General features: G+C 43.0%; 1 protein-coding gene across 1 annotated transcript in view; it reads left to right on the top strand.

Annotated features, from left to right (window-relative positions):
* Positions 1–9,854, top strand: part of CREB5 (cAMP responsive element binding protein 5) — a 409,537-nt gene that overhangs the window by 220,897 nt on the left and 178,786 nt on the right. The window lies entirely within an intron of this gene.

Raw genomic sequence — 9,854 nt, 5'->3', positions numbered from 1 at the left:
GTGTCATTCTGTCAGATATCTGTATCCATTTCCCCCCCCACATGTCACTAGGATGCTAAAAAGAATGTTTCACTTCACTCTTGAAGTCCTCCCTCTCCCCCATCCTTCCGATTTCTGGCCAGACTCTGGTTCCCCCAACTGCAAGAGGTACAGGTGACAAGAGAGTCAGGCTCTGCCACCTACGCTCTCAGTGCTTGGTGGACATGGAAGAAGCTACCAAAAAAATTCACTCTACCCCGTGGCTCTCAGAGTTGACTTATATAGTCAAAAAGGAGGGGATCCTTGTTAGTGGCTAGTGTTAAAATCCCGAAGCGCAGTCAGCCAAAACCTCATCCAGATGCAAGTGTGTGGTCACTGGTCATGCATTTCTGTTTGCTGAATTCCATACAGCCAAGGCAACTGCCTTGCCTCGCTGAAGATCCACAGGGGAAAAAAGTTATGTGCGCTAGTACGAAAAAACATGCAAGCAGAGTTCTCCCTTGTCATCAGGAATGTTTGAGACAGCCATGTTTATTCTGTGGCTGCCGTCCCTGGTAAATGTGCCATCATTTCTCATGTGGGGAAAACTGACCCAGAGCTTCCTTATTGGCTGCTCATTTTGTTAAACTGACATAACATCGTAGAGGATAATCTATTGCCATCAAAACAATTTTGTGGAATTATAAAAGTATATGCATTTTAGTGAAATAACTACTGCTAGAGGCTTTTTGGATGTTGTCAGACTGAAAACGTGTGTAAGTTGTCCCTAAGTACCATATGCTCCTTTTCTTCACCTAATTTCTTCCATCCTCTGGGGAAAGTTTACGATAGTGATATTCTAACAGATCATTGTCTTTCCTCATTAGGTACACTCATTTTATTAGTTCATTCTTTGCGAGTGCGTTTTTGTATATCTAAAATATGTAGTAGCCATTTTATGATAGTACAGATTCATTATTTTCTGTATATTCTTATCATAGATTGCTAGAATAAGTGACCTTTGCTGTGTATGAAGAATGACACTCAGTTCTACCTTTAAATATCACTTTTTGTCAAAGGCTCCACTGGCTTTACCATATCTGAATTGGATGATTTTTAATATAAAGTACTTGGAATTGTTGAAGTATGGAAGAATTCAAATCTAAAATTAAAATTTCCTGGTGATCTTTTTGATACAAGCACTAGCTAATATTCATTGACTGCTTACTATACCCCAGGCTTTGTTCCAAGCTTTATCTGTGTTAACCCCTCAATTCTCATAACCATCCTACAAGGTGCCCATTTTACAGACAGGAAAATCGAGGTGTGAGAGGTTAAGTAACCTGACCTTGGTGACACAGCTACTAAGTGCTGTTTCTGGAACTCAAACCCAAGGGGGTTGGGCCCAGCATCTGCTTTCTTAACCCCTCCCCTTTACTGCAACTTCCACAGCAGGGTGATAGAATCCATTTTATTGCTTTTAAAGGACATTTACATACTCTTTTTAAATGAATACAAATAGACTGTTACCTTTAGCCATAGAGAGAAGGAAGAGCCTATTTAAGAAGGGATCTAAACAATAAGCCATAATTTATTTTTTCTCATGCTCTATCGAAAGGCCTGGTGAAGGAGGCCTATTATGTCTTACTCCCCCTGGTGTTCAGGAAGGGTGCCTATGGGGGCCCTTAATCAGATGTAGCGAAAGGAGCCCTGGGAAGGCTTCATTTCCTTTCTGTTCCTGAGCTTGAGAAACAAAAAGCAGCTAGAATGTGATACAAGAGTTCCTTTCCTCATCTGTTTTTCCTCTCAAGGCTTGCAGTAAGTTCAGCATCCCATTGCAACCCTTGACGGCCAAAGTTATTAAAATTTCTAATTTCCTAAAATTTCTCCTGTCCTCCACCCCTATCGTTCTGCCACGCCCCTGGCCTTCCTCCAGGGCGTCTGGTTTTCCATAATTAGCATGGTGGTTCTGATAATCTTTCCCTGTCTTCAGCCCTGGCTGCTGGGCATTTTTTCCCCCAAATCTCCATCACAGTTTTCCTTGTTATTGTTTGCTTGGAGTTTCTGATAGCCAGTATTCCATGGAGAAAAATGTAAGATCACCTTGAACTTTCAAGTCAACTTGAGCTTCAATTGTTTGTATTAGATAAAACGGCACTGGGACCCTTAATTTAAAGAGTGGCTCAGCCCTGGCTACCTGTGGCTCTCACTTAGGAAGCGTTAAAAAATACCAGTGCTTGGGCTCCACCCCCAGAAAGTTTGAATCATTTCTTCTGGGGTGGAGCCCAGGCATCAGCGTTTTTATTCTTTTTTTTTTTTTTAATATGAGGTCATGGTTGAGAAACACTGTACTAAATTAATCTTTTGGCTTAAGTTTGAATACCAAGACCCTGAAAGGCCTTGGTTCAGAAATATATTAAATTCATTTAAATGGACAGTTGTAGTTCCTGTCTGTTTTAACCTGTTTGTTAAAATGTGAAAAGGGATTTTTGCTATACAGCATGGTCATCCCCAAATTAAAGGGAAAGGATGAAGTTCGTGGCACTTTTGAAGTGCCCTCCGCCCTAGGAATCTCTGGCCACATCCTTTGCAAGAGGCCAAAGTGTTCTGTAGCTGAGATGTTTCAGCTTATCTTCAGCCCTGAGGCAAATCAGGACGATCACCAGAAATCATTTTCATGTCAGTGCCTAGTGCATACTGGGTGTTCAAGAAATCAAAATTTGTATGTGGCTTAGTGCAAAATGCAGGGGCTACTGTTACTGTGTGATTTTGGAGATAAGTCTGGTTCCTCATCTGTACAATAGATTTAATAGTGCTTGCCTTACAGGATTGTATACAAATTGAATTACGTAATTTATGCAAAAGCTGCTAATCTACCCGCTACCACGCAGCAGTCACTCCTCCCCAAAGATCTGGAAACTCTTCCCAGCTCAGAGGAGGGAATTTCTCTCATACTGTCATTACTATGATATTGGCTGACATCATCGATTTTATCTTTCAAGGAGTCCTGTCATATCTCCCATCTGTAAGACCCTAAAGACAGACAGCGACCAGGGGCTTTTGTGGTTTGTGCTTACAGCACATACAATAAGACCACGTAGGTTTCCTGGACTTCCCTCTGTTGATTTACTGAAACCTGTTGCTGCCAGGGCTGCCACAGCATCCCCCCATGCCTGCCTTTTGTCCATATCCTGTCTGGTCACCTCCCCTGGTTCTGAGTCCTTCCAGCAGGCTTACCATCTGTCAATCTACTTTGCCCTCAAATCCTTCTTGAAGAGGTTTCAGCACCCAAGGGAAGTTAACAGGCTCCTCCAGAACCCAGGGGACTTGGCCAGGAAATTTGCATTTCAAGGGGTAAGAGAAGAAGATGACTAGAGAAAACCAGCAACTTCTATGTGAGCATCCAGAGGGGGCAGAACTGGAGAGAGAACAGTGTGAACTCAGAGAATATCACGTCCTGTAGGAGGACGGACGTGGTGGTCAAGGAATAGACTTAGGAAGTCAGACAGTAGCCCCCGAGACATTAGAGAGGCTCTGCTGCCTGTTAGTGCTCTTTGTGTAATATTTCTCTGACTTTTCTAGGAAAATCCTTCTTAGACATGTCCTCTGCTGTGTTCATTCACTCAGCAAACTGTGATGAAGTGCCTAGCATTGGCTAAGCAGAAAGGACAGCCCTGACTCAGGGAGTACAGCCTGGTGTGTGCGTGGTGGGGGAGGATATGAAACAGGCACTGAACACTGATAGTTTTAACTAGGTTAAAAACAGCCAAATTGAAAACAAACAAAAAACGTAAGCCAAACTTCCAATGCATTTCCTCCCTCAGGTTCCCGTTTTCCCACTTAACTAGTGGATAGTGGTTAAGAGCCCAGACTTCTAAGTGAGGTTATCTGTTTAAATGGTGGATTCACCACTACCTGTGTGATTTTTGGGCTAAATGATACCTCACTTTACGTCTCTGAAAACTGACATCATAAAAATGCTTACAGATTGTTATGGAGATTAAATGAGATAATACACACGCAAAATCCTTAGAAAAGTGTTAAGCACGTAGTAATCTCTGAACAAAGGTGAGGTTACTAGTATTAATCCACCAGACTATGTTAAGACAGAGAGTCTGAGGAGGGACACACAGAGGCAGGCCCTGTAGGGAAATCCAAATGACTAATTTATTGTCCCATTCTCCGTTCACCCTTCCCTTAGAGAGTTGTTCTGGAATCACGCACCCGGTGTACAGGTCAGCCAAACTTTTCGGCTACTGCTGGTTCCTGAACTCTTCTTTCTGGCCTCAATTGACAGAGCTGAGAGGCTCTGGGCAGCCAACAAACAACTCTGTATTTGCAGTCGAGCAGGCAGCTGCCAAGTGGGGAGTTTCTTTGCTCCAAAAGAGAAGCAGGACAGTCAGGGGCTGAATGGTCTCTGCTGCTTTCAGAAAACTCATTGGCCTTCCAGAGTTAGTCAGGACCCTGGACACATAGGGCTACAACATTCTCCTCCTGAGGTAGCCTTTACTTCTTAGGAGTCTCAAGTCTTCCCAGAGCTCTGACCCTCCCTGATTCAGATATTCTGAACAGCTGTCTCAGCTTTGTATAAGGGATGGTAACTAATAAATTTCAAAAGTTAATCTTTGTTTATCAGAGACGTCATTAACATACAAAGGCTCTCTGCCAAGTTGAGTTTCCACCATCAGAGAAGCATAGGCATTGATTACGTTTCTATAAACATCGAACTTTTGACCAATAATGGACCAAGGAGCATAGATTTGGAAGGACGGACTTCTACATCGCATTCAGAAAACATGGACTTCCGAGGTTGACAGGATCCTCAGAGGTCTCCCAGTCCAAGCTGTCCATCCAGTGGATAACTTCCAAACAGCCCTAAGAGGTTGTTGCCCAGCTCCTGCCCAAACCATTCTGTGATGCCCTGTGCTCACCTGCTCCTACAGCACCCTGCTCCTGTGATGCCTACTTGGACAGCTTAAAATTGTTAGAAAGTACCGCTTCTATGGAGTCAATTACGTTTTCCTGGATTTCTACCCATAAGACTTAGCACTACTCATTTGACTTAACACTAAATCCATGTATCCCTTCTCCAAAATGTTGCTCACTTCTCATACCAGCTGATTAATTACCTATTCCTAATAGCAACTTCGGGAACAATTAGAGATCTACATTTCAGTATAGTCTGTTTGAAATTCTTATTCTCAAATCTGTGTTTTTTGGAAACCCAAGAATACTTGAAACCAAGTGCTGAAAAAACATGTGTTTTTCATTTTCACCTGACATATTGCATCTTAAGGCATCATTCTGGGTGTGCAGCAGCTGAAAAAGTTTGAAAAAATGTAACTGCTCAAAACTAGAGTGATACGGGGACACATGGTGAAGCAAAATGGTCAATGCATAAAGCAGTTTGGTGTATGGCTTGGGGGTGGGAATCATTCCAATTGCATAGATTACCATAGAAGAGGACAATAGCATGGTTAAAAGTCTCAAAAGTTTCCAAATACATTTTTCACCTTGATTACTACCCTGCTAGTCAAGAGAGTGACTTTTTGTACACAGAAGACATATGTCGATAGGTTCCTTCAGTATTAATTCAACATTTATTTATTAAGTACCTTCCTTGTATTCCAGGCAGAGAATCAACACTAGGAGGTATGCGTGACTATCTTCCCCACGTTACAGGAGAGAAAACTAGGTACAAACATTAGTAACTTACCCAAAGTTATGTAACTAGTAAGTGGCTGCACTGGGGTTAGAACCAGAGATCTGGCCACAGAATGCATGGTCTCAACTGCCACCCAGCACCAACAGTGGGACACACAGACGTGTGGAAACCTTTCAGCCCTGAGCTGCTGAGTGTACCTTGAGCAGGACCGTTTGTTCTTTTTCTCTGTGGGAAGGATTTCAGGTTGCTGACTCCAAAGCGTCATCGGCTTTAATCTGTCTCTAAAAATTCCTCACCCCAGTTCCAGTGTGTGGGGTTTCCCCCCAAGTCATTCAAAGCAATTCTCTAACACCAGCTGGGTGTCCTACAATTCTACTCAATTCTGACACCATCTCTCCAGAGATAGCATCAGATCACACATGTTAATGGTTCAGTCCCACAAAACTGCCCTCCAGCCCACTTCAGACCCTGTTGCCAGTCTAGGTTGTCACCTGTGCTTCTGACCAGGACCAGCTATAGATCAGAGATCTCCATGATCCCCTCCTTGGGTTCAGTTAATTAGCTGGAGCAACTTACAGAACTCAGAGCAACATTCTACTTACTAGATTACTGGTTTATTATAAAAGGATCTAACTCTGGAACAGCCAGATGGAAGAGATGCATAGGGCAAGGCATGTGGGAAGGGGCACGGAGCCTCCATGCTCTCTCCTGGTGCCACTCTTTCCAAATCTCCAACCCCAAAGCTCTCTGAAACCTGTCCTTTTGGGTTTTTCTGGAAGGTTCGTTATGTAGGCATGGTTGATTAAGTCATTGGCCGTTGGCGATTGATTCAACCTTCAGCTCCTCTCTCCTCTTGGAGGTCTGGGGGTGGGACTGAAAGTTCCAACCCTCTAATCACGTGGTTGGTTGTCCTGGCAACCAGTCCTATCCCTAGGTTGGGGGAGGGTGTCCCAAAGTCACTCATTAACATAACAAAAGACACCTTAGGAAATTCCAAGGGTTTTAAAAGCTCTGTGCCAGAATTGGGGATGAAGACTAAATAAATAATTCTTTTGTAAGTCACAGTATCACAGCCTCCCAGCGGGGTACCCTAACCCCACGCCTCCCTTTGGTGCCCTGACAGTCATTTTGGAGTTGCTTTCTGTGTGGTGTGTAGTAGAAAGAACCCTAAGACTGAACACTGGAACTCCTGAGTTAGAGTCCCAGCTCCATCGGATAAGAGCTGTGTGACCCCTGGCAAGGCACTCCATCCCTTGAGATTCAGTTTCTTCCTTTGTAAAAATACCCATCTCCCAGGTTTGTGGTAAGGATTCTTTGCTTTCTAACAAATGTTGACCACCTCGGACGTGCCAAGCACTTGGTGAAGTTATGGGTATGCACTGGTAGATAAAATAGACGTGGGTGCTGCCTTTTTATAGAGCCTGCAATCACGTGGGGAAGGTAGACAAGAAGTAAGCAAACACGTGGATGATTGCAAATGGAAATGAGGGTTCCGAAAGAAATGAAAGAGCTCAGCATTAGGAAATTGAGTGGGTGGGAGTACCTGCTTAGGTAAGGCGTCCAGGGATGGTCTCCCTGGGAAAATGTGTCCAAAAGATGAGGAGATACCTGCCAAGTGAAGAGCAGGGAGAATTTCAGGCCTAGGAATGGCATCTTTACAGGCTCTGAGCTGGGAAATATGATTAAAGAACTGTAAGGCCAGCTGGCCCGAGGCCAGTGAACCTCGCCCGGGAGCGCTCCCTAATAAAGCTCACTTGAAGCTTTCCTCTGTTTCGCGGTGCCGTTTGTTAAGATCCGACCTTACAAGAACATTTATCATATATGTGTATGAGGGCCCTTTGTAAACCAAAATAGGATAAACCCATGTAAAAAACTTCAATTGCAAACAAAAAAACAGCATGGGCCCTGTGCAAAATCCACCTCGGACCATGTTCTTCCCATAAGAGTCAAGACTAACATTCTAACCCAGGGAAGTGTGTTCCCTTTCCACAAGATAACAGCCTTTATCCCTCACACCAACATTCGAGGTGCGTGGACTGAACAAACACAAGCAGTAATGTTTTCCTTGATTTCCATCATCTACCAAGGAGCAGAACTTCCTCCCTCTCTCACTTTTCCATTTCCTCTACCTCCTGTCCTTGCAGATTGGGCAACAGTTTCTAAAAATTTCCTGCAGTTGACTAATGACAGGACATGGGTGTCTGGAGTCCAAACTGCCTGACTAGAGCTAGGACAAGATGTTGAAAAAGAAGCAAGGAGGGTCCCTGTCTGATTCTCTGCTGACGCCTGGATTTGGGGGTGACTGTCAGTAGGGCTGAGCTCCTACTTTTCTCTTCAAATGTTTTGGTGTTTAAATGTTTTGTTCAGCATCCTTAAATATGTCTAGAGTACGTAAGGAACACTGGTAACGCTAAGGCAGGAAGGACTTATTGTAAGGGGATCCTTGGAGAACGTAGAATGCTGCCGCTTACTTCTCCTTAGTGTTCCTTACACAGAAGATGTAACTGAAGTATCAGCAACAGTGTCACCAAGAGAAGATTTTTCAGCCCATCCTCTTGAAGGTTAGCCAGCCCCTGACCCTAGTCATCCTCTATGACATCACCCATTGTCACTTTCCTCACAGCATTTATCATTCTCTGAAATATCATATATTTATTTTTTTGTTTGTTATCCACCTTCCCCACTACAACGTAAGCACCGTAAGTTCAAGGAACTCACCATCCTGTTCACCCTGTGTACCCAGTTTTCAAAATAGTGTCTATAGTTTAACGGTTACTCAGTGGCTGAATGATGAATGTATCCATAGATCAAACTGTAGTAATGACAGTGATCACTTCCATAGCTCTCATCAAGTTCTAGGCACTCCTCCAAGTGCTTTAAACATCTAATTCACTTAATCCTTTGGATAAACACATGAGGTAGGCATTAGTATTGTTCCTATTTGTAGATGAGTAAACTAGGGCACAGAGAAATGGAGTATTTTCCCGAGCTCACACAACACGTGCCAGAACTAGGATTCAGACTCAGACCGTCTGGCTCTAGAATCCACACTTTCATCCACTACACTGATATTGCATAGAACATGTTGTTGTTCCAAAAGAAATAGCCATGATACCAAAACAAAACAAACAAAACTCTTTGACCACAAAATTATTTTCCTCAAATGAGACCCTTAATCAGTTTAACTGAAGGAAGATTCAAGTGTGTTTGTGTGTGTTTGTGTGTGTGTGTGTAAAGAAAAGAGAGGTAGAAAATTTGGTGCTGTGAGTGTTCTTTTAGCCTGAATTCTTGGATTATCAAGAATTACTTCTGCTTCTGCCTACGTCTCACACCTAGAAAACTACTTTTGAGAACACCTGAAGAGAAAGTAAAGAAAGTGTCCCTTCTATAACAATGACCATTTCTACCCTGTGCAGGGTGCTCACACAGTAGTCAGGCCAGTCTGAGAATGGTGAGTCAGGAACCTTCCCTGGCATCCTTTTGATTTGCTGGCCACTTGGTGTATGGATCTAACAGCAGTGGCGGCGATGGTGGGGACTCAGGGTAGAGGGGGTCGGGACGGACGATTATAAATGTATGGGCGTCATAAGCTTGTCCAAAGAAATAAATACAGAGGCAGGGGCACTGCATCTCTCTTTGAGTCTCCTTGGTCTTGCATCTTCAAATCTAAAAGATAATAATCTAGCCTGTCTCCAGTTATTGGACAGCATAAATTCCATGCTGCCTATAAAATGAGACCAAATCTGTAAATCACTGTTATCTGAAGCCAGGAGTCTGGCTCTTAAACAAAAGAGTGAAAAGAAAATCGATGAGTCTGAAACCTTAGCCTGTCTTCTTGGCTATCTGATCAGTTAAGATTCCCAGAATAAAATGTAAAATGAAGGTAATTGATAACAATTTTGAGCCTCATCTTCTTCTCAAAGGTTGGCAGTGTTTTGTTAAGTGTGATCTTGGTTTTTCCCATTATAGCCTTATAAAATGGTGTACAAATTTCCACTTGAGTTTCGTTTGAACTTTAATCTATGCATCCAACCTGTCTCTGAACAGCCACTGGAATCTTTTGGCTCTGAAGGAGTTTGTTTTTAAAAAAACTATTTTCACCCAAAGCTTTAATCATGCCATTTCCCTTTCAGACCAGTTGAACAAATAAATGCATACTCATGAATTAAAACTGGTATTTTATAATAGGACGGGCAAAAAAAATCCGAATCTCCTCATTATATGCTTTACT

Source organism: Lagenorhynchus albirostris, chromosome 8, assembly GCF_949774975.1.
Source record: "Lagenorhynchus albirostris chromosome 8, mLagAlb1.1, whole genome shotgun sequence".
NCBI classification, from domain to species: Eukaryota; Metazoa; Chordata; class Mammalia; order Artiodactyla; family Delphinidae; genus Lagenorhynchus; species Lagenorhynchus albirostris.
Note: the sequence above shows the minus strand (reverse complement) of the source record. Positions and strands in the feature narration are given on the sequence as shown.